At 46.9% G+C, this 23,119-nt stretch overlaps 1 long non-coding RNA gene across 15 annotated transcripts in view; it reads left to right on the plus strand.

Annotated features, from left to right (window-relative positions):
• LOC123287650 (uncharacterized) overlaps positions 1-23,119 on the plus strand; it is a 216,701-nt gene that overhangs the window by 21,467 nt on the left and 172,115 nt on the right. For 14 of the 15 annotated variants that reach the window (XR_011505356.1, XR_011505358.1, XR_011505360.1 and 11 more), the window contains one exon: positions 15,428-15,507. This is a non-coding gene — a long non-coding RNA (uncharacterized lncRNA). Of the gene's footprint in view, positions 1-8,215; positions 8,353-15,427; positions 15,508-23,119 lie in introns of those variants that run through there. The other variant, XR_011505354.1, reaches the window with a different exon arrangement.

The following is a 23,119-nucleotide window of genomic DNA, read 5'->3' on the forward strand; positions in this document are numbered from 1 at the left end:
AACCGTAATCTGTAAAATGAATCAGAGCCGAGAAAACAACGAGACAACATCCGTTTCTGAGTGCGAGGGGACATGAGCCGCCAAGAAAAAGGGAGAAAGCCGGGGAAGGAATTTACCAAAAACAGAAAGTGCTCAGGGCAACATGGCGCCCTCGGCTGGATCCTGGAACAGAAAAATGGGTGAAATCAGAATGAAATCTGGAGTTGAGTTAATAATAATGTACCAAGGTTGGTTTCTTAGTTTTGAGCAATGTCCCATGGCAACGCAAGCTGATGGCAGAAGGGGGAACTGAACCAAGTGTGTATGGGGATTCTTATATCATCTTTGCAACTTTTCTGTCAATCTAAAATTATTCCACAATAAATGATTTATTTTGGGGGCCGGCCCAGTGAGTGGCCGAGTGGTTAAGTTCGTGCGCTCTGCTCCAGGTGGCCCGGGATTCGCTGGTTCAGATCCTGGGCACAGACATGGCACCGCTCATCAGGCCATGCTGAGGCAGCGTCCCACATCACAGAACTAGAAGAACCTACAACTAGAATATACAACTATGTACTGGGGGGCTTTGGGGAGAAGAAGAAAGAAAAAAAGCAGACTGTCAACAGATGTTAGCTCAGGTGCCAATCTTTAAAAAAAAAAAAAGATTTGTTTTTAAAAAAGGGAGAAAGTGGGCCACTGTGCTTCAGGGTGTATCCAGGAAAGCCTTCCATTTTTTGGTCTGGAAATTCTGCTCATCCCAGATGGTCTGCAGTCCACATACTCAGGTGCTGGATTTCCTTGGCGGCAGTGAGCACGTGGCAAGCAGCTGGCTGGTTAGACTCACGGGAAAGAGACAGAGGCTGGAGTTGCCTCTGGACAACTTTTAAAAAGAAAAGTCGGTCCCCAGGGCCATCCTGTTCTTGTTCTTGGAAACTTCCTTGAGTCACCTGGCCCCAGTTTCACAAGAATGCATCTTTCTCTAGATGTCCCCAGGGTAGGTGGACCACACAGCATGAGGAGTTGAGCTCCAGAGGTCAGGAGAACAGCACTGAACTGGGAGAGGAGAGACCCTGTCCGTGCGCCCGTGTGAACTTCCCTGTGGTCTCGGGAAAGCCAGTGCTCTCTCTGAGCCTCATTTTCCTTGCCTGCCAAATAGGGATGCTGGATAGCACATCACATGGGCAAATAGACTTCATCGTCAGGTGGTGGTTTGGATCAACTGGTAGGGACTGGCTGGGGCCCTGTGCTGAGCCTGGGATCAGTGAGAAGGAGTGCTGTGATCCATTAATAATGTCTGCCCTGGATGTGGGAGGGGAAAGTGGAGGCATGTTTGCCATACCAGGCCCCTGCACACTTGGGCCTAGCCTCTCTGGGGCCTGTTGGTCCGGATAGATTCTTGTGCTTCCGCTGACCCCCATGTGGGATAGTAGACAAAACACAGTCCCTGGAGTCAGCCAGTAGTGGCTTCTAATCCTGGCTTTCCTCTGTGCACTGGAGGTTGTGTGGCCCATGACATTTGAGGAATATGAACCACCATGTGCTAGCCCCCTTGTATATCCCCTGCCATCTGGAGCAGATGGACAAGTTAATGGGCGACAGGATGCACTGTGCTGAGCACCATCATGACAGTTAGGAAGCGTGTTCTTGGAGTACTGAGTAGGACAACCTGCCTCCCACCTGAGGGACAGGCAAAGAAGACTTCCTGGAGGAAGGGGCATCTAAGCTGGATTCTGAAGAATGAGTAGGTGTTATCCTGGGAAGGGAGCAGAGAGAGATGTGGATGGAGTTTGGCTGGGCTCAGATCATCCAGGGCCTGGTTAGCCTCTTTGGGGAACTTAGGCCTTATTCTGAGGGTCATAGGGAGCCACTGAGGAATTTTATGCAAGGGAGTTTCATTAGCAAAAAAAATGTCTTTCTGGCTTCAGAGATAGATTTGGGGTGGATGTAAGACCAGAGGCCATTTTTAGAATCCAAGTCAGAATTGATGCCAGTGGAGCAGAGGGAGGCAGACCATTGACAGATGTTCAGGGGTTGAGTGGACGGGGGAAACTCAAGTTACTTAGTTCCCTGAGCCTCAGTTTCCTCGTTTGTGTGACGTCGGTTTCCCCTACAGCCATTGCGAGGTTCGAATGGGATGAAATGTGTGCAGTGCTTAGCATGGGTCCCGGTATACTGTAGGTGCCCCATAAATGCTATCATATCCATTACTTCCCAAGAGCCCCACGATGCAGCCAGGGATCAACAGATCCATTTTAAAAATGGTGAAACTGAGTCCCAAAATGAAGTCATGGACTGACCAGCATCACACAGCAAGTTAGTGGCCGACCCGAGATCTGAACCCAGTATCTGCACGATTCCCAGTCCACGGTTCTTTCCTCTCTTCTCCAACCAGCTGCCCCGCCCTGAGGGAGTTTCCTTTTGAACTGAGTTATCTGATGTCACAGGAAAATAAGGTCTCTGTACTGGGTTGAATTGTGTCCCTCAAAAAGATATGTTCAAGTCCTAACCAGGATACCCGTGAATGTGACCCTATTTGGAAGTAGGGTCTTTGCAGACATAACCAAGTTAAGGGAAGATGATACTGGATTAGGGTGAGCCCTAATCCGATGACTGGTGTCCTTATAAGGCGACCCTGCTGACACCTTGATTTCAGACTTCTGGTCTCCGGGACTGTGAGAGAATTAATTTCTGTTGTTTCCAGCCCCCCAGTCCGTGGTACTCTGTTAGGGCGGTCCCAGGAAACTAATGCAGTTCCCTTAGAGACGGGTCTCAGTGCCCTGGAACGAGCTCCAGGAGAAGGTTTGGAAAGGAGGGGAGGGGCCTGGGAGGCTGGGGGCGGCTCACAGGTGCTCTCAGAGTTTCCTTGGCCAGTGATGCAGTTTTCTGAGTGTGTGCCTCAGCTGTCTGGATGTCAGTGGGAAGTCAAAGCTTTGTTCCCCACGATAACCTTGAGGGATGACTCAGCAGAGAAGAGGGCAGGCCTCGGGGAGGGCAAAGTGGTCCATTCATCTACAGAAGAGAGCCCGCCCCTGGCCCAGGCGAGGACAAGGCGGAAAAGCAACAACAACATGGTAATAACCACAACAGCAAAAACTACTGCCTGCTTCGGGGACCACCCTGGAGCAAGTCACCTGCATCTCCCACCTGGATGACTCCTGGTGGCCTCACTCTCCTCCCTGTCCCCACCCTGGGCCCATTCTGCATCAGCATCTGTTTTGCCCCCTTTTTTTTTTTTTCAAAAGTCCACTTTCTTGAGGTGTGATTTACACAAAATAAAATGCACCCATTTCAAGTATGCAGTTCAATGAGTTTTGACAAATGTCTGCATCCTTGTAACCAGCAACACAATCAAGATATACAACATTCTTCTTCACCCCCAAAGTTCCCTTCTGCCCCTTCCCAGTCACCTGTGTATCTCCACCTGTACACTCTGGCCCCAGGGACCACTGATCTGTCCCTTTCTGTCCCCAGTGACCACTTTCTGTCACTATAGGTGAGCTTGATCGTTTCTAGAGTTTCATATTAATGGAAGCATCCAGTGCGAACTCTTTTGTGTCTGGCTTCTTTTGCTCAGCATTGTAGTCTTGAGAGCTATCCTCATTGTTGCATGGATCAGTGGTTCCTTTTTCTTGGCCAGTAACATTCTATTATATGGGAGTATGGCAGTATATCCATTCGCCTATAGATGGACATTGGGTTTTCCCAGTTTTTGTCTATTGTGAATAATGCTGATACGAACATTCAAGTGTAAGTGTTTTTGTGGACATGCGCCTTTTTTCTTGGGCAGATATCTAAGAGCGGAGTTGCTGAGATATATGGTAAGTGCATGTCTAACGTTTTAATATAAATGACATAAAGGTAACCCTAAACTTAAAACTGTATAACTTCTAGAAGAAAACATACCAGAAAACCTTTGTGACCTTGGAGTAGGCACCGATTTCTTAGTTAGGACACAAAAAGCATAAAGCGTAGAATAAAAATAAATGACAAATCGGACTTTATCAAGATTTAAAACTTCTGGTCTTTGAAGGACCTTGTTAAGAAAATGAAAAGAAAAGCCAAAGTCTGGGAGAACGTATCTGTAAATCATTTATCTGACAAACGACGTGTACCCAGAATCTTAAAAGAAGTCCTCTAACTCACTAATAAGAAGACAAATGACTCAATTTAAAAATGGGCAGAAGATTTTAACAGACACTTCCCAGAAGCAGCTGTGGGAATAGTCAAGAAGCACATAAAAAGGTACTCAACACCATTCATCAGGAAAATAAAAAGACCATAATGAGACAGCACTACACACCCAACACAATGGCAAAAATGAAAAAAGACTGACCATTTCAAGTGTTGGCAAAGATGTGGAGCAACTGGAACACCCATACTCTGCTGGAGGGAATGCAAAATGGTACAGCCACTTGGGAAGAATTGGAGAGTTTCTTCAAAGTGTGCTTTTGTGAAAAAGTGAAACCAGTTTTTTTTACCGTTCTCCAGTGGCTTCCCATGGCTCTAAAATAAAATCCAAACTCTGTACTATGACCTCCAAAGTCCTCTGTAATCTGGCTCCTGCATGCCCCTAGTTCACTCCTTTCAGCCACACTGACCTTTCTTCTGACCTTGAAGCCCAGCAAGCACCTTTGCTGTTCCCTCTGCCTGGATGCTTTCTCTAGCCCTTCATATGGTGCTCTCCACGATCAAGACTCCCCTCAACTATCCTCTCCTTACACATACCTTTGCTGACCAGCCCATCAAAAGCTGGTCCCCCACTATTTCCCATATTTTTGCCTTGTGTTATTTACCTCTGAAAATCTTATGCGTATTTGCTCACTGTCTACCTCTCCTGCGTGCTCTACTCTTCCAACTAGAAAGCTCCAAGATGGCGGAGACCTTGTTTCTCTGTTCAACACTGTGCCCTGTAGCACAGATCCAGACACACAGTAGGATCTTTATGAGTGCTGAATCCATAACTGTCTGTCACAGGGACAAGGAAAATGCAGCTAGTTCGTGGCAGTACTGGGATTTGAACCCAGCTCGCTCTGGCTCTAAAGACTTGGATCTACATCTTTTCAAGGCTCACAGTCAAGATGGCGCCGACTTCCTGGAGATTATGACTCCGATTGCAACCTCAGCGTCTGGACTCTCATGCCAGTCAAATGAGGGAAAATTTCAGGCAGGAAAAAGCCAAGGTAGGCTCCCAGAATGGGAAGAGCCCGAGAGGGAGCCCAGGGTGTGTGCGGTGGGGCCAAAAGGAGCCCAGCTGTGACTTCAGACCTTCTCCCCTCACTCTTGGAAGTCAGCAAGAGAAACAGGGTGAATTTGTAGAAGTCTCCACCCGTCTTCCCTATGAAGAGAGAAATGTTCTGAGGAGGATGCAGGACTGGGATGGGGTTGGAGACGAGGGGGCTGCTGCTCCTGTATGGAGTTCTAGTTGTCCAGACTCGAGCTGGACCTACGGGCTCATCTAGTCCAGTTCCCTATTCCACAGGTGTGGAAACTGAGGCCTGGGGACAGAGATAGAGGGGGACCTGCAAGCCTGGGTTGGGCCTCAGGGTTTGGCTGGGTGGGATTTTACTGGATTTTGGTACAGTCTTTTTGAGCAGAGACCTTTGTCAAAGTGTGGAGGCAGAAAAGCAGGCAATGTGTGGGGGCTGAAAGCCTGGGGTCAGCCAGAGCGAATTTCAGATTTGGCTCTGCCATTTACTAGCTTGCGTCTTTGGGTAAAGATTTTCCCCTCTCTGAGCCTTAGTTTTCTTGTCTGTGAAATGGCCATGATGATACCAATAGCCATTTTGTAAAATTCTTAAATTCATCACAGGAAGAAATAAATGCATAACTCTTGGCTCAATGCCTAGCACTTAGCAAGTGCTTAATAAATAGAGCCAATTGTGGTGATTATGATGGTGATCATACTTTCTAGAACTATAGTGAGCTTCACAGAAGAATCGAGATTGGAAGAAGACCAGTTATGGAAGGACTAGATAGAAGGTGTCGGTTAACTGCCAGGAGCCTGGGAGTCTCCAGAAACCCAAATTCAGCCATCAAAGCAGAGACCCCCACTTGGAGGCCCCCATTGACCTGACCAGTCCTAGAGTGATTCCCTGGGTCCCAGGTAATTGCATCCGGGGGGTGGAGGGAGGAGAGTCCTAAATAGCCATCAGGACACCATTGAAGAGTAAAGAACAGTGAGTGTTCAGAATCAGGAGTTCTGTTCTTGCATTTCATAACCGAGGCTGTGGGCAAGTTGCTGAACTTCCCTGTGGATCAAATCTGTAAAAATGGGAACCCCAGGGCCAATCCCTGTCCCCCAGGTTGCGGGGACGATGAAATGGAGAGGGGTGTCTGAAAGGAGAGAGCGTGGCGCCAGCACTCAAGAGGTCTCGGAGCAGAGGACGCACATGGGCTGCCCCGCCAGTGCTTTCCCTCCGCCTGAGCAGTTGGAGTTTCTGAAGCTGCCCACTTGGCTCCAGAAGAGAGAGATTCCCAGACGTATTAAGCGCTCTGGACATGTCTGAACTTGCAGGTGCCATTTTGAATCTGAGAGGCCCTCAACTTAAAGGAGCGAGTTCAGGGAAAATGCATTTGTGCAACTTGTAACCCTATTTAGATCAAGGCAGTGTCCCCTCCTCCCCCAGCCTGGGCTTTATGGAGCCTCTGAAGACCTCACCCATGCTTTATCTCATCTGCTTGTCACAATAGTCTGGGAGATAGGCCAGGCGGATGCTAATGTCCCCAAGATCCTGCGGAGACATCAGTTGCTGGCTTCAAAGAGACCATCTGAAGGGAGGGATGGAGGATGAGTGACTACCACAACCTTGCAAGCAGTGAGGTCCCCTGGCCAGGAGGACTGTCACCAGGGGACTGTCAAGTCTTGGGCATTCATTCAAATGAGGGATCGATCCGAGATGGTGATGGGGTTTTTCCACTTCATTCAAGTCTCCCAAGATGCTAAGTGAAACGAGGAAAGTCGAACTCATTAAAGATAATTGGAAAGGAACAAGGAAGCTAACATTTATTGAGTTCCACCTGGGTACCGCAGACCCTGGGAGGTAGAACTGATGATACCCATTTGACAGATGAGGGAATGGAGGCTTATAGCGGTGAAATTTCTTGCCCAAGGACCACTCAGCTGTTAAGAAAGCAGAGGGGCTGGCCCCGTGGCCGAGTGGTTAAGTTTGCACACTCTGCTTCGGTGGCCCAGGGTTTCGTTGGTTCGAATCCTGGGTGTGGACATGGCACCGCTCATCAGGCCGTGCTGAGGTGGCATCCCACATGCCACAACTAGAGGGACCCACAACTAAAAATACACAACTATGTACCGGGGGGATTTGGGGAGAAAAAGCAGAAAAAAAAAAGAAAGAAGATTGGCAACAGTTGTTAGCTCAGGTGCCAATCTTAAAAAAACAAAAAGCAAGCAGAGACTATTGTAAACGATGCTTCTTCCTTTCACTCCTATTTTCATTAACTTGTATTTAGCACCCACTATCTGCTTATTGGGGAGGGCTCCCCCAGCCTCCCCGACCTCCTGTTACATTTCTAGCTACTTGTTCCCTGGCTTCCAGCCGCCCCACCTTCTTTCCCTTTGAATAAACCGTGCCTCACTGCCTTTGCTTGGAAGACTTCTTCCTCCCCAGCTTCTGCTTATCTTTCAGATTTGCACATGCAAGGAAGTCCTCCCTGACCCCAAGAGAAACTCAGATTCCTACTCCAGTGCCCAGGATACGCCCTGTACCTCTCCATCGCGAAACTTATCACCGCTTGGAAACTTACCTGAGAGGTTCTTTGGATAACGTCCGTACCACGCTGGAAGACTAAGCCCCATGAAAGCAGAGAGCCCACATGTCTTGTCCATGGCTGGATTGAAACACCGGTGGAAGGGTAGGGAAGTTCCCAACAAGACCCCAGCCAAGGGAAAAAGCTCAAGGAACACGCAGGCAAAGAGGAAGACAGAAGGACCCCAGAGGTCAGTAGCTTCCAAGATGCCCTAGAAAGGGCGCTTTTCATGCCTCCTGTCCCAGCTATTCAGATTCCAGGCAAACGTGAAGGACCAGACATTCTCCAGGGCTCCCCTCATGAAGCCAATATGTATTTTGTATGCCATGTGTTTACGTTTTTCCCTTTGAAGACTGCCTGGGAAAGGCTAACAGTCGTGGAAGTAACAAACACTTGGTCTTCTCTTCTCTTGCCAAAAGCAATCTTTAATCACCCCACCAAGTAATGGGCTCAGAATAGCATAATGGAAACAAAGTACTTAAAATACTTTCTTGGGTGGATAAACACAGCCGAGGGAAAAAAAAAATCTTACACGCCCAGCTTCGTCCTTTTCACCGTAGAGACGGCTAGGAGACGAGGAAGGAAGAGAAGAAATCCTTCCCAAACAAACAGGTAATTCTAAATAACCAGAATGCACATACTTTAGATGGAAGCGTGGTGGGTCATCCATCCTGAGGATGAAGTCTTAATATTTGCTGGATTCCTCCCCCCACTCCTTTTTAAACCTTGTCACCAAATGACAAAAAGTAGGTCTGACATGACCAACCAGTGGGAGGCAGTTCTCAAAGGGTTTTAGAGCAGAGTGTTTCTTTCTCAAATCTCTTTAGATGTGGGGCCATTGGGGGAGGGGCAGGCATGGCGTTGGGTGGAGATCCTGGTGATTCTGAATGTTTGCCTTGTGTTCAGAGGAGGGGACTCTTTGCTGATGCCCGCTGTGGCAAAAGCCAAAGCCGGAAAGAAAGTGGCAGAGCTCTGGGTTGTGGAATCCAGGATGCAGCCTCCTAGGGGGATGCCAAGTTTGGTATTAGAGAAAACAGATATTCACACTGCGAAGACAGACTCTTGAAATTGCTATCTCCTCCGAGCAGACTTCCTGGATTTCCTCAGTTGGAGTCCATCTCTCTCGACCATAAAACAAACAAAACAAGAACTAGGAGGTTTCTAAAACTTCAAAACTGTATTATCTGGGACAAGTTACTTATTCTTTCTGAATTTTAGTTTTCGCATCTGTAACATTGAGACAAACATACCTCCTTTGTGAGTATCCCTAGGCATAGAATTAAATACCCTTGGTCAGTTTCTTGCTCAGAGCACTTCACCCCGTCTGCCTAGAAGTCAGAATTACCCAAGTATGTCTCAGGGGCTCCTTGAAGTGTGAGGGAGCGGGGAAGGGAGACGTGGGCATGGAACTAGCATCCTTTTCCTGGGCTCTTGCATCCTGGCCATGGTGCTAGACCCTTTTACACATATTGTCTCTTGTGTTCCTGACAAGAATAGCGATTTCAAGGAGGTATCATTATATCTACTTTTCAGACGGGGCAACTATGGTTCAGAATGTTCAAGTAACTTGGCCAAGGTCACACAGTAAGTGGCCAGCTCTGCAGGGAACATGCTACACTCCTCACCCCCTTGTCCCCTAGTGCCTGGTACAATGTCTGGCACATGGCAGATGCTCGCTGCACATGTGTGGCAGCAGTTGAAGTGCCCCTGACTTCCTGAATGCCCATTCACTGACTGATCATCTATGAATAATTGCAGAAGTTTTTGACTTTTTTTTTTCTATATTGAACCTGATGTCAGATGGGGACTAGTTAATCCTGGAGAAAACGAACATTTTGGAGCACTTGTAAAAATATTGCACAATGGACATTCATGCTCCTGGATGAGAAGTGTGATATGTTTCCTAAAAATGTGCTCTGTGTTAGGGTCAATAGATACAGCCCATGTGTAAGGAGAAACGCACAAGAGTTACATTTGATAAGGAGGTTAAGGTCATCTTTGCGACTGAAAGGCGATTTATTAACACGGGCCTTGTTGTAGGAGACCTGATCAAGTTGGAAGCTTGGTAATGCTGGTCAGCCCGTTTGACCCTTAAAACTGGGGACAGGGGACACCAGGTGTCATTGGAAGTTTGATGATTGACAGTCTGATGTCCCCACATCTACTGGCCCCTGGTCTTTCTGTCTACCGTTAGGGCAGCCCTGGTGACAGCTGACACATTCTTTCCCATTTGTCGTCCTTTTCTAGACCCTCCCTGCCCTGTGGCAAGGTGAACCGATTGCTGGGTTTGGGAACCAAAAGAACTGGGTTGGACTCTCCCAGCCCTGACATTTGTCTTTGGATAAATCACCGAATCTTTCTAAACTATGATTTTTCTCAATTGTAAAAACAGCAGTAGACTTGTTGTGAGGATTGAAAGAGACAACAGAAGTAAATGGTTTAGTACAGCACAATTACCAAGTATAGTCTTGTGTCGCCTAACGAAGGAGATGCATTCTGAGCAATGCGTTGTTAAGCAATTTCGTTGTTGCACTAACCTCATAGCGTGTACCTACGCAAACCTAGATGGGACAGCCTACTACACACCTAGGCTGTATGGTACTAATCTTATGGGACCACCATTGTATATGTGGCCCGTTGTTGACTGAAAGGTCGTTATGCAGCATGACAGTACTCGGTTAAGATTACTACTGGTGGTGTCAGCATCACACTCATTTATACAAGTGTTTATTGAGCACTGTGTCTTCCACGTGCCATTGTAGGTGCTGGCGCAACACAAGGAGCAAAGCAAAGTGCCCACGTTGCTGTGAGGGGAGATAGACAATAAAATTACAATTGCATCCGTGGGCGATGAAGCACACAACATGTACAAAAGGCAGAAGGATAGAGTGATGGGAGGAAGGAAGTGCTATTTTAGTTAGAGTAGTCAGGAGGTGACATTGGGGCAGAGACCTGAAGAAGTCAGGGAATCAAGCTTGTGAAATTTGGAGGAACGGCAAGTGCAAAGGCTCTGAGGCCAGACCAGGTTGGCATGTCTGAGGAAGAGGCAGGAGGCCACAGTGGCTGGAAGTAAAGTAGTTGAGAGGCTGCAATCGCCATTGAAAGGGACACCATTCAAATGGTGGCAGGAGATGAGTCCGGAGTGCTGGGAGTAGGGAGGGGACCAGATCCTGTAGACCTCGCAAGGGCTTTGGTAGTGCATCAATTAAAGGGGAAGCTATGTAAAAAAGGAGTGACATATCTCCCTTCCCACTACCCCCCCCCCCCAAATTCTATTCTGAAAAATTTCAAGCATATAGAAAAGTTGAAAAATTGTATATGGAGCACGCATACACCAACCAACTGGATCCTACACTTAACATTTTGTTTATTTGCTTTATCACACTCTCATCATTTATTCATCCCTCTATCCTCATCAATTCACCTTATTGTGTTGTTGCATTTCAGAGTAAGTCCCAGATACCGGTTACCTCATCCCTGAACACTTCCGTGTGCAAATCACTAACTAGACTTCAAGATTTGTTGATGGATTTCCTTAGGAGGAAATTTACATACAGTGAAATGCCCGAATCTTATCTTCTTTGGATTTTTTTCTTTGAATTTTGACAAATTTTTGACATACCTGTGCAACCCAAACCCATATCAAGATAGAGGATATCATCATCGCCTCCGTCCCCACCCCCAGCCCCTGCCTCCCTGCCCCCAGGAAACTACTATTCTGATTTTTCCCACCGTGTTACTTTGCCTATTCCAGAACTTTATATAAATGGGATCATACAGTGTATGGTCCTGTGGAAGGCTTCCTTCACTCAGCTATACTTTGTATCAGTAATTTCTTTTTTCTTGCGGGGTAGTATTTCTTTGTATGGATATGGATATATCATAGTTTATCCTTTCTCCTGTGAATGGACACCTGGGCAGTTTCCAGATTTGAGCTGCCTTATGTTTTCAAAAAATCCCTCTGGCTGCAGGGTGGAGAATAAATTCTTGGGTGAAAAAGCAGAAGCGTGGAGCAGATGGGAGGCTGCTGTAATTGTTCAGGCAGAGATGATATGGTAGTAGCATTGTTTTGACCAAAGCGTTGAGCTTTTTATATGCATTATCTCAGTTAACAAACATCTTCAGGGCTTAGAAAACTCCCTACCCCGGGAAATAACCCATTCCTTCTGAAGGAAAGACACGACTGCTATGCTTTTCTTTCATATTCAATCACGTCAGTCAGTTTGGTCAAAGGTTTTCTAAATCTTCTCAGTTACAAATTTGCAAAGAGGAACTTTGTAAGTGGACTCTGTCAGTTAAGGCCCCCTGTAAGGGGATGAATTGCAGAAGCTCCTCAAAGCCTGTGTCAAATGGGAAATGCCAAGAAAAAGATTAAAGGCTCTAAGTGGCTTGTGATCCAGAGGATTGGGGTTGGGGTGGAGTTAGATGGAAAGTTCTAATAATAACAGCTCGGGGTTTTGAATACTTACTACAAGCCAGACATGGTGTTCAGCACTTTCCATACATTTTCTTACATATGAGGCATGAATTAGGAGCGCTCCCATTTTATGGAGGAAATCGAGAATTTGAACCCATTGTAGCTGACTTCCGAGCGGGCCCTCTTAACCACTGTGGCTATACCAATTTCCTTTCCCTTGGAAAAGATGGATGGAATGGATGTAAATGAACAAATTGATTTTCTTTTCTTCACAATAAAATTGACCCCAATTTGGTTAATATGTTTTCTGAGATTGCCATTGAAAACAATATACTATTCAAAATGGAGGCATGAGTTCAGAGTGGGACTCATGGGTAGGGTGACCAACTCATCCTAATTTGCCTGGGACTGTCCCCATTTTAGCACTGAAAGTCCCAGGCAGACTGGGATGGTGGGTCATCCTACTTGTGGAGGATGGTCAATGTCCGTGTGGAATGTTTCAATTTGTCAACTGGATTGAGTGGCGGGCTCTTAATTGACTCCAGCATGATGAATTTACCCACCACGGTACTCCTTTAGCTCCTGCTCTGCTCAGCCTTAGGCTATCTGTTAGATAAGATCCACTGGAGGAACAACCTTAGCAACTTGTACCATCCATCAGTTGGTGTTTGAGGACACACAGGCAAATGAGTGTGCTTTTCCCTAGAGGGCAGGGGACTAGTCAGTGGTTCTTCAATATTAACTATAAGCTTTGAGATCCGGAAAGTATTTTTTCTCTCTCTGCATAGAACAGTGTCTCTCCATCAGAGCTTTGCCGTCTTGACTTCACTGCCGTGGGCTGCATTTAGATCACGTCCTTTCTTATTTGGATCAGGACATTAGCTTGCTAAATGCTCTGGAGCCTTCCAAATCTCATCCCTTAATTCTTCTCACCTCCTAAGTAGATCGCCAAAGAGAACCATTAAATGCATCCAGTCTCTACTTGCTTCTAATGAAGACCCTAAAGGATATGATCACACCCAGGCTGTCTGATTTCAGGGCCTGCCACATCAAGCACTATGCACAAGGACAGGGACACATAGAAACAATAGGTCCATGAACTCAGTTAAAAAAAAAATTTCATGAGGCCCTCGTGTTAGATAAGCTAAGGGTAGGTGGAATAGTTTAGCTCTCTGTAGAGTGGAGCCTTTTTAGGTGCTCACCCCTTGTCTCCCTTGCCTGGAACTCTCAACCTTTCTAATCCTATTGCTTGAAGAGTTCTTGGAACTGTTGACTCGTCTCCATTTTCTACCCAATGTCTTGGCTCAAACCACCTCCCTCTCTTACCTTAATTTCCACAGGAGCCGTCTATCTGGTCGACCGCTTCCACTCTTTCCCCCTCCATCCATTCTTCACCCCCAAACCCGAGTGATCTCCTGAAATTCAAATCCGATCATCACTGTCCTGCTCTAAACCCTTCCGTGGCTCCCACGTGTGCACGGGATAATGTCCAAATCCTTCCAGATCTGGCCCATGTCTCCCTGTCCACACTCATCTCTTGCCACTGGCTTGGAAAATATTTTAAAGAGTTCGTCGGCTATCTCTTTCTTGAGTCTAGTTGATCCCAAGTTCCTCTGACTTAGTTTCAGATTTTCCATTCTTGAATGCCCCATCCATTCAGGGATGTGAGATTTCAGTGTGTTAATTCCGTCTCCAGGCTTGTCTCTCTGGGGCTGCTGCCCTAGCCTTGCCCTGGAAGGCAGAAAGGAGAGCCTCACCTTGAGGTATGTGGGTGAGGCGAAGTGGGCACCAGCATGGTGGGGTTCCCTCAATAAGTCCAGCCAAGAACCCCCTTGTGATGCTGATTAGTGGGGCTCCCCTGATGTCAGCAGAAATTCCAAGAACCAGCTTCAAACTAAAAATCATCATAGATTGGGCTTCCAAGTTAGGCTCTTGAGGCCCAAGGAAGAGACCAAATGTATTCCTGAGGTTGTGCCGTTCTCACACCCATTGGCTGTAGATTTCACCAGCCCCCATTGGCCAATGTCAGTTCTACCACATACCACTTAGGACACCAAACCACAGCGTTCCTCTGCCTAACCAGTCCTTTTTTTTTTTTTTTTTTTTTTTTAAAGATTGGCACCTAGGCTAACAACTGTTGCCAATCTTCCTTTTTTTTTTTTTTAAGGATTGGCACCTGGGCTAACAACTGTTGCCAATTTTTTTTTTCTGCTTTATTTCCCTAAACCCCCCCTGTACACAGTTGTATATCTTAGTTGCAGGTCCTTCTAGTTGTGGGATGTGGGACGCCACCTCAACGTGGCCTGACGAGCGGTGCCACGTCCGCGCCCAGGATCTGAACCCTGGGCTGCCGCAGCGGAGCGCGCGAACTTAACCACTCGGCCACGGAGCCGGCCCCTGCCTAACCAATCTTGGCCTCTAGCATGGACCACTTGAGAAAGGACTAGAAATGAGCTCTACGGGGGAAGTCACCATCCAGGTGGACCCACAGGGGCTGATTAATTGACTTTATACTGTATCCTGGGGCCCATGTGGGGCCACTGGAAGCTTTATAGTAGACTTTTCTGGTACAGGCAGACTGAGGTCCTTGCCAACTCTTGTGGAACGCGGAAGAATGAGAAAGATAAAACATGAGCAAATCCCAAAGATTGTAACAAACACAAAACGCCTCGAAGAGAAAAAGAAAAGGAAAAAAATTGGAACAAAGTTGACAGCAACCTCAGCCTCCACTGTCACTGAGCAGAAACTCAATTTATTTGGTGCTGGCTTGGAGATGTGGCACAGCTTTTGAGAGATGTACTATGCATCCTGTCATTCGGGCAGGTAGAGATGTCTCGATATGATTGGGAAAATTACAATTTTAATATCCTCTTTCCTCCTTCAAGCCTCCTTGCCTATTTTCCACTACACGAGTCTCTGGCTGCACACAGTTAAATATAAATGAGTTCCACAGATCTTTGCGTCCTTCTCTATTTTATCCGAATGCCATTATTTGAGTTGGACTTTGTGTGTGTGTGTGTTTATTTAATCTATGCAAGGAAAAAAAGGCAAAGCCACATATAAATGAGGAAGAAATAGGACAGAGAAAGACAAGAGAATCTCCTCTGGAAGCTGGGAGTTAGGATATTTATGGGTGTTGAGAACCGATATTTTTCAAAGTAACCATATCGACTGTATTTATCACCTTCTATGTCACAGATCTGTTATATTTGCATTCTTTCTAATCTTTATAAATCTGTGAGCTATACTAGTTTTCTATCTCCTTTACAGATGAGAAAACTGACCTGTATTTAGTGAGATCGCCATTTGCCCAAGGTCTGGAAAGTGGTGGAGGCAGGCTTCGAATGCAGGTACGTAGCACCCAGATCATAAATGTGCATTTAACCAGGCTGCTGAGCACGTGTGAATCAGCAACACATATGTAGTGGGCGTCTACAATTTTTCCCGCTCAGGGTCCTCCTTTTGTGTAGCTCACCCCAATTTCCCCTTTGGAAACCGCTCCTCCTCTGCTGTGTCTTCTAATTATAGGGGGAGGCTGACCCTCCCTCCCCAAGGTCTAGGGCACAAGGTCTGCAAGTTCACCAAGCCAAAGTGATTGGATGGCCATGTGACATAAGCCAGGACAATGAGATTCATTCCTGGGACTTTTAAAAGGATGCTTAAGAAATGGGAGCACCTTTTCGGCTGAGGTTGCTAAATTGGTAGGACGGGGATATTGTCGTTTATAAGAAGTCTGTATTCGGTCTTCATCTCTGTTTGTGGCGCAGAGCTCCTAAAACCCTTGGAATTTCCTAAGTGATGAGAGTGATAAAGGTGTCTTTTGTTATGTGAAGGAGGTGACTTTTGGGAGCATCTAAGAATGGGGCTGGTTGTTGGGAGAACCAGCCACGTGATTAGAGGGTTGGAACTTTCAGTCCTACCCCTATGACCTCCAGGGAGGGGAGAAGGGCTGGAGATAGAGATCCATCGCCAAGGGCTAATGATTTAATCAATTCTGTCCATGTAATGAGGCCCCCATAAAAACTCAGCGGGAGGGGGTTCAGGGAGCTTCCAGGTTGGTGAAAGCGTGGGGATTGGGGGAGAGTGGTGCTCAGAGAGCATGGAAGTCCACGCCTTTTCCTACATACGCTGGCCTATGCTTCTCTTCTCTCTGGTTGTCCCTGCCTTATATTCTTTTATAATAAACTGATCATCTAGTGAGTGAACAGGTTTTCTGACTTCTGTGAGCCTCTCTAGCAAATTAATTGAACCCAAGGAGGCGGCCACAGAACCTCTGGTTTATAGCCAGTCCGTCTAAGCACCGGTAACAACCTGGGCTTCAGCTGGCATCTGAAGGGGTCGGGGGCAGGCAGTGGTGTGAGATATGTGGGATGTGATGCTGTCTCCGGGTAGATAGAGTCAGAATTGAATTAAATTGTAGGACGCCCAGCTGCTGTCTGAAGAATTGCTTGTTGGTGTGGGAAAACCTACCTCCCACAAATTGGAATTGGAATCTGGACACCTTTAATATGATATTGCCAATATAGTTGTTCATTTTTGAATTATTTTACTTTTTTGTGAGGAAGATTGTCACTGAACTAATATCTGTGCCAGTCATCCTCTACTTTATGTGGGATGCTGCCACAGCATGGCTTGATGAGCAGTGCTAGGTCCGTGCCTGGGCTCTGAACCTGCACACCCCGGGCTGCTGAAGCGGAGCGTGTGAACTTAACCACTGTGCCACTGGGTCAGCCCCTAGTTGTTCATTTTTTGACCTACAAAACTTGTGATTTCATAGTGTTTGACTTAATATCACCATTTGTCAGGTATGGAAATGAGGCTCAGAGGTATTAAGTGATACAGAGGATGAAAGAAAGAAGGAAGCCCAGTTAAGCCTTCCAGGCCCCAGAGGAAGTAACAGAGTGGGAATCAGAAGTGGGTTCTAGTCTCTACTCTGCCTCTCCTTTGCTGGGCGAGCTTAGCTGGATGCCTTCCTGTATCGCTTAGAATTCTCTGATTGCAAGCAGCAGAGAGTGACTTTCATCAACTTAATGCAAAGAAGGAATTTACTGGAAGGATAGAAGAACAAGGTCTCTGAATGAATAGGAGCAAGGGAAGCTGGGTAGCAGGAATTCAGGGACTCCGCTGAAGACGCGAATGAGCGTCTTTAGTCCTTGCTAACGATGCAAATTCCTGGGAGGACGCATATGATTGGCAGAGCTTGGGTCATAAGCCCGCCCTATGGTTGTGACGTCATGATTGGCAGCTCCACTTTGATGATGCCCAGTAAAAGAAAGTTTGCTTTTCCAAAGCAACCTTGAGATGCTCTTACCTGGATAAAGAATATGGATGCAGGCGAGGTAAAAATTTCACAGCTCCTCCATGCTCCCCCTTGATGAGTTTGCTTTTAATCTCTAACATGAGAGCTTGGGTCACGGGGGTCTGTATGAGCCCTTTCAGATGCAATGCTTAGAAATTTTGATTCAGCCAGGCCTGAAAGAAGCTAGAAAAAACACATTTCTGAAACCAGGATTTTGCATCATTCTGTGGAAAAAGTAAAAGGATGCAACACAATTTTCCCCAGTCCACTACCTTGCTGCCTGCCTGGCGGGAAGAGTAGGGAGGGATATACTGGCTCTGGCATTTATGGCTTGTGTGTAGGTGGTTGTCTCCAAACCCCTCTGAGCTTCATTTTCCTCATTTCCAAAATGAGGATATCCACTGCACAGCGTTACCATGGGGGTCACAAGAGAGAGACATATTTTCATGATATTCAGTGCTTGCTATGTCCCAGGCACTGTGCTAAGGGCAGGGCCCACAGCCCTCCAAAGACATCTCCCAGCACAGGGAGGAAGTGAGTACCCAGCACACAGCAGGGGCTCAATACATACTCCTTTCCTTCCCTTTGCCTCCGGGCAATGGCATGACTCCCTGAACCATCTCCTCCCCTTCCTGCCCCGTCTCCCCATTCTTGCCGGCCAGGCTGTTCTGATGAAAGTCTGAAGCCTACAGGTGCTAAAGGCAGAAAGTAGCAGGTCTGTGGATGTCCCTCTCCTGCTGTCTTCCTGCAGCCAGTCTGGACACCTGCTGAAGGGATCAGGTGTGAGTTCAAGGGGAGAGAAGGAAATTCAAACTCTTTTTTTAAAGATTGGTCCTGAGCTAACATCTGTTAATAATCTTCTTCTTCTTCATCTCCCCAAAGCCCCCCCCAGTATGTAGTTGTATATTCTAGTTGTAGGTCCTTCTAGTTCTGCTGTGTGGGATGCTGCCTCAGCATGGCCTGATGAGTGGTGCTAGGTCTGTGACCAGGATCCCAACCAGTGAAACCCTGGGCTGCCGAAGCCAAGCACGTGAACTTAACCACTTGGCCAAGGGGCCGGCCCTGGAAATTCAGTTTTGGTATATGGAAGGTTCTGGAACCTCTCAGATAATATGTTGGGAGAGTAGATCCCCTCCTTTCCTTTTTCAAAGTGCTGAGATAACTGGCTTACAATGGACGGGTTTGAAACTGGCCAGCTGTGAGCTGCTCAGCTGACAGAGGCCACAGCTGGAGCAAGAGCTGGGGCTGAGTCTCTTCCAGCTGCAAACGAAGGGGTCAACACCTTGCAGAAAAAACAAAAAGTCCAGGCATCGGCTGGTGGAAATGGTCCCAGGGTTCATAACAACTGAAAGGAAGGCAAGGAGTTGTGATTGTTTTAATTGGCAGCTGTCTCTGGATTCTTGTTCAAGAGGGTTTGGAAATTGTAAGCCAGGCAGGTGTGAGTGTGCGGGTGTCTGTGTGAGTGCGTGTGAACGCACGTGTGTGGAAGGGAAGGTGGGAGAAAGCTGTACGTCTGTGAATGTGAGAATGGACAAGTCCGGGAGGAGAGGAGGCAGCTGTGTGTGTTGGCAGGGGGGGTGAGAAGGCCGGCAGCCCTCCTCTGTCTGTCCAGAGCAGGAATGGAAATGTTTCAAGCGCGAGAAGAACAATCTTTATGGTGTGTGTGCGCACATGTAGGTAGGAAAATGGAAAGTGATGGATGAAAGAGCAGGAAAAAACCCAAACGTGAGACCAGAGCAAACCATGTGTGGTGCAGGAGAGGGCAGGAGACAGACCCTGAGCCAACCTGGAATGAGCCAGGCTCCATTAGTTCCCTCCTGCCCAGCCAGAAATAGTTTCCGGGAACTGTGGTGCTTTCCCCGCCCGGCTCTTGGGCCAGTGGGGAGATAAAGCTGCCCGCTCCGCTTGTCTTGGCTGCCTCTCAGCTGACACTGCTGACAGCCCGCTTTGATCTCGGGTTATCAGGGCCTGACCCTGTGCCCCGGGCCTGCTCTGCCAGCTCCCACCCGCCGCTCACCTCTGCCGAAAGGGCGTTCTGTAAGGTCACTGCTGGGAGGGGCAGGCCAGCCCTCGTGCCCGCTTGGCCTTGGGCAAGCCTGGGTGCTTGATGCAATGAGGGCACCATCCTCTAGTCTCAGAGCAGTGGTGAAAATGGGGCCCAACGGGGGCAAAAAAGCTTTTGAAGTGGAGCCATGCAAAATGGCGCCCACCATGAACACATGGAACTTCCTGTGTCCTAACCTCACGCTGGCTGGGCCTTCACCGCAGATGAGTGGTGAAAGGAAAGAAAACAAAATGGCAGCCAGAAAACTTGTGCTGTTGTCTCAGACTGCTGCTGAGTCATTGGGTGGCTTTGGGCAAGTCCTACACCTCTGTGGACCTCAGTTTCCATCCCCAGCTCGTAAAATGAAAGTGCTTTTGTCACTCTGGGCATGTCTTTTCAAATAAAATCATGTGCAGAAATCCTGTATGTAAAGCAGATTAAAGCTGAGAGGGATGGGTTGAGGGGATGTGACGACCTGGTACCCCAATACTCAACTTAGCCTCTGACCTCTGTCTTAGTTGGTGTGTTAGATTGCTGTGGCCAGCATAACAAAGTACACAAAATGAGTGGCTTAGAACAACAGAGCTTTCTTGTCTCACAGGTCTGGAAGCCAGAAGTCCAAGGTCGAGGTGTTGGCAGGGCCATGCTCCCTCTGAGATCTGTAGGGGGGATCTTTCCTTGTCTCTTCCTCACTTCCGGTGGTTTGCCTGGAATGTTCGGCATTCCTTGGCTTGTGGATGAGTCATGCCAATTTTCCGTCTTCCCGTGGCCTTCTTGCTGTGTCTCTTCGCATCGTCTTTCCCCTGTGTGTGTGTGTGTGTATGTGTGTGTGTCTCCATGACCAAATTTCCTCTTTTTATAAGGACACCCATCATATTGGATTAGGTGTCCCAAAGGACCTCATTTTTCTTTTATTGAGGTCATAATACTTTAGTACATTGTGAAATTTCAGTTGTACATTACTATTTGTCAGTCACCATAGAAGTGCCCCTTTGCCGCTAGTGCCCACCCCCAGCCCCCTTCCTCCTGGTAACCACTAAACTGTTCTCTTTGTCCTGAGGACCTCATTTTAACCTGATTACCTCTGTAAAGACCCTACTTCCAAATCAGGTCACGTTCTAAGATACTGGCGGTGAAGACGTCAACGTCGCTTTCTTGGGGGACGCAATTCAACTCATAGTACCCCTATACCTTTTCTAGGTTTCCGACTCACGGACTCTGCGAGCATAGTACAAAGCTTGTATTGTTGCTTTGCATCACAAGTTTTGGGGTGATTTGTTACACAGCTATAGTAACTGCAACAGATGGTTCAATTGCGAGAACATAGATGCCGGCGTTACACCTATCTGGGTTCAAGCCCAGCTATTGCGCTTAGCGTCTTAATTCATTCTATTGGCTTCTCTGGGCCTCATCTCCTCATCAGAAGAATGGGGTTTGATCGAAAGCACATCCGTAAAGACATTAGCATCATAGCAGGTTCTTGATAAAGGTCTTTTCTATTTTCTTCCTAAATTACTCCTTGCCTCACTATTCTTGAGATTTTGCGGAATAAGTCTGAGGTTCTGAATTCTGTGGGATGCCCTTGGGTCCCGGGAACCAGATCCTTATTTCACGCCTCCTTGGGTGAGGGAATGCATTCAGAGCCCCTTCTCTGCTCAGACTTTCAAGACAATTTAGTCTGAGCTAACCTTGGTTTCTTGTTACCAAAGAGAACCAAAGCTTATGCAAAGGCCTTGCAGAACGCCTCCGACATCGACATCAAACAGCAACTACCCTAGTGTGTTCTGAGGAGCTGAGCATAAATAAATTAAAACCATACCGGCTCCCTTTCCCTGTGAGCACACACATGTAATTTCATTACAGCCGGAATGAAGTGCTGCAGGCGAGACGTGTTTGGGGCTTGGCTGAACCCGGAGTGCTCTTGGAAGACATGCATCTGTTGGGCCAACTAAAGAGGAAGCCCTGTTTGGCTCTGTCCCTCCACTCTGCACGTTGGGTGATCCGTAGGCGTGGGGCTGGCAGGAGGGCATTTGGTCTTAGAAGTTCACGGGACCACAGATGTTTGAGTTTTTTCTCTTTCACTTTTTAAAATTGTGATAAAATATGCATAACATAAAGTTTACCATTTCAATGATTTTTAACTGTACAATTCAGTGGCATCAGGTACATTTGCCTTGTCGTGCAACCGTCACCAACATCCATCTCCAGAACTTTTTCATCACCCCAGACTGAAACTTGCTACCCAGTAAACACTAAGTCCCTACTCCACCTCCCCCCAGCTCCTGACAACCACCATTCTATTTGTCTCTATAAGTTGGACTATTCTGGGTCCCTTTTATAAGCGGAATCATACAGGACTTGTCCTTTTGTGACTGGCTTATTTCATTTAGCATAATGTCATCGATGTTGTAGCAGGTGTCAGAATTTCCTTCATTTTTAAAGCTGAAGAGTGTTCCATTGTAGGTATACCCCACATTTTGTGTATCCGTCCATCTTTTGATGGACATTTGGATTGTTTCCATAGTCTGGCAATTGTGAGGAATTCTGCTATGAATATTTATGTGCAAATATCTGAGTTCCCACTTTGAGTTCACTTGGGCGTATACTCAGAAGTGCAGTTGCTGGATCAGATACAGATGTGTGTTTTGAGTCACTAGTCGCCTTGAAGATCTTTCAGATTTTGGACACCCTTAGAGAAATGGACAACAGCTCTGTGAGATTCTCTCCCTCTCAGTAGCTCCATATGCACAAGCTCTCCAAATTTCATGTGATATTGGTGTCTCAAAGTCCCCCTGGAGCTCAAGTTAAGATCTTGTGAACTGAAAGAACCAGAATATTTTTTAAATGACTTAAAGAATAATCATCTAGTAATAGTAATCATAATAAGATCTAAGGATCACCCTGTGTAAGGCACCATCCAAAGTACTTTGCATGTATCATATAATTTTATTTTCACAATAATCTTATGGGATACTGTTAATATCCCCATTTTACAGATGACGGAAGTGAGGCTCTGAGAGGCTGCCTAACTTATTCAAGACCTAGAAGCTGGAATTCAAATCCACATTTGTCTCATTCAAGGGCACCCTCTCTGAAACACTCTGGAAATAATCCTTAATGTCTTAATCAAGGTTTCTTGTTTGGAAGAAACAAACCCCTCTATAGACTGACTCATGCAAGATGAGGCCATAAAGGCCGTCATTGGAAGGGATCAGAATGGGAAACTGGAAGGTCAGGATTAGATGTTACTTTCTTGGTCTCCCTAGCCCATATGGCTTCTTATCTTTGTTCCTCTCTGTCCATCTGTTTCATTCTTTCTCTTTCTTTGAAGAACAGTTTGCTCTGGTTTGGCACCTGATGGATGGCAATGGCCACTCCGGCCCCAACTGTACACGATTGCTTTCAGTTCCAGCATCTGATACTGATTGACCAGAGCTTCTGTGTTTCAATTCTTGTGAGAAATTTCTGGTTTCTGGGAGAAAGAATGGATCGATCCAGTTAGGGTCAAAGATCTATTCTCATTCTGAATAGCTAGAGGCTGATAAAGTGGGGTTACATGGTACTAGCTAACTAACTAACAAATGCACCTCTTCCACAGGGTTGTCAGCGATGAGGGTGT

This window comes from Equus asinus, chromosome 8 (genome assembly GCF_041296235.1).
Source record: "Equus asinus isolate D_3611 breed Donkey chromosome 8, EquAss-T2T_v2, whole genome shotgun sequence".
NCBI lineage: Eukaryota > Metazoa > Chordata > Mammalia > Perissodactyla > Equidae > Equus > Equus asinus.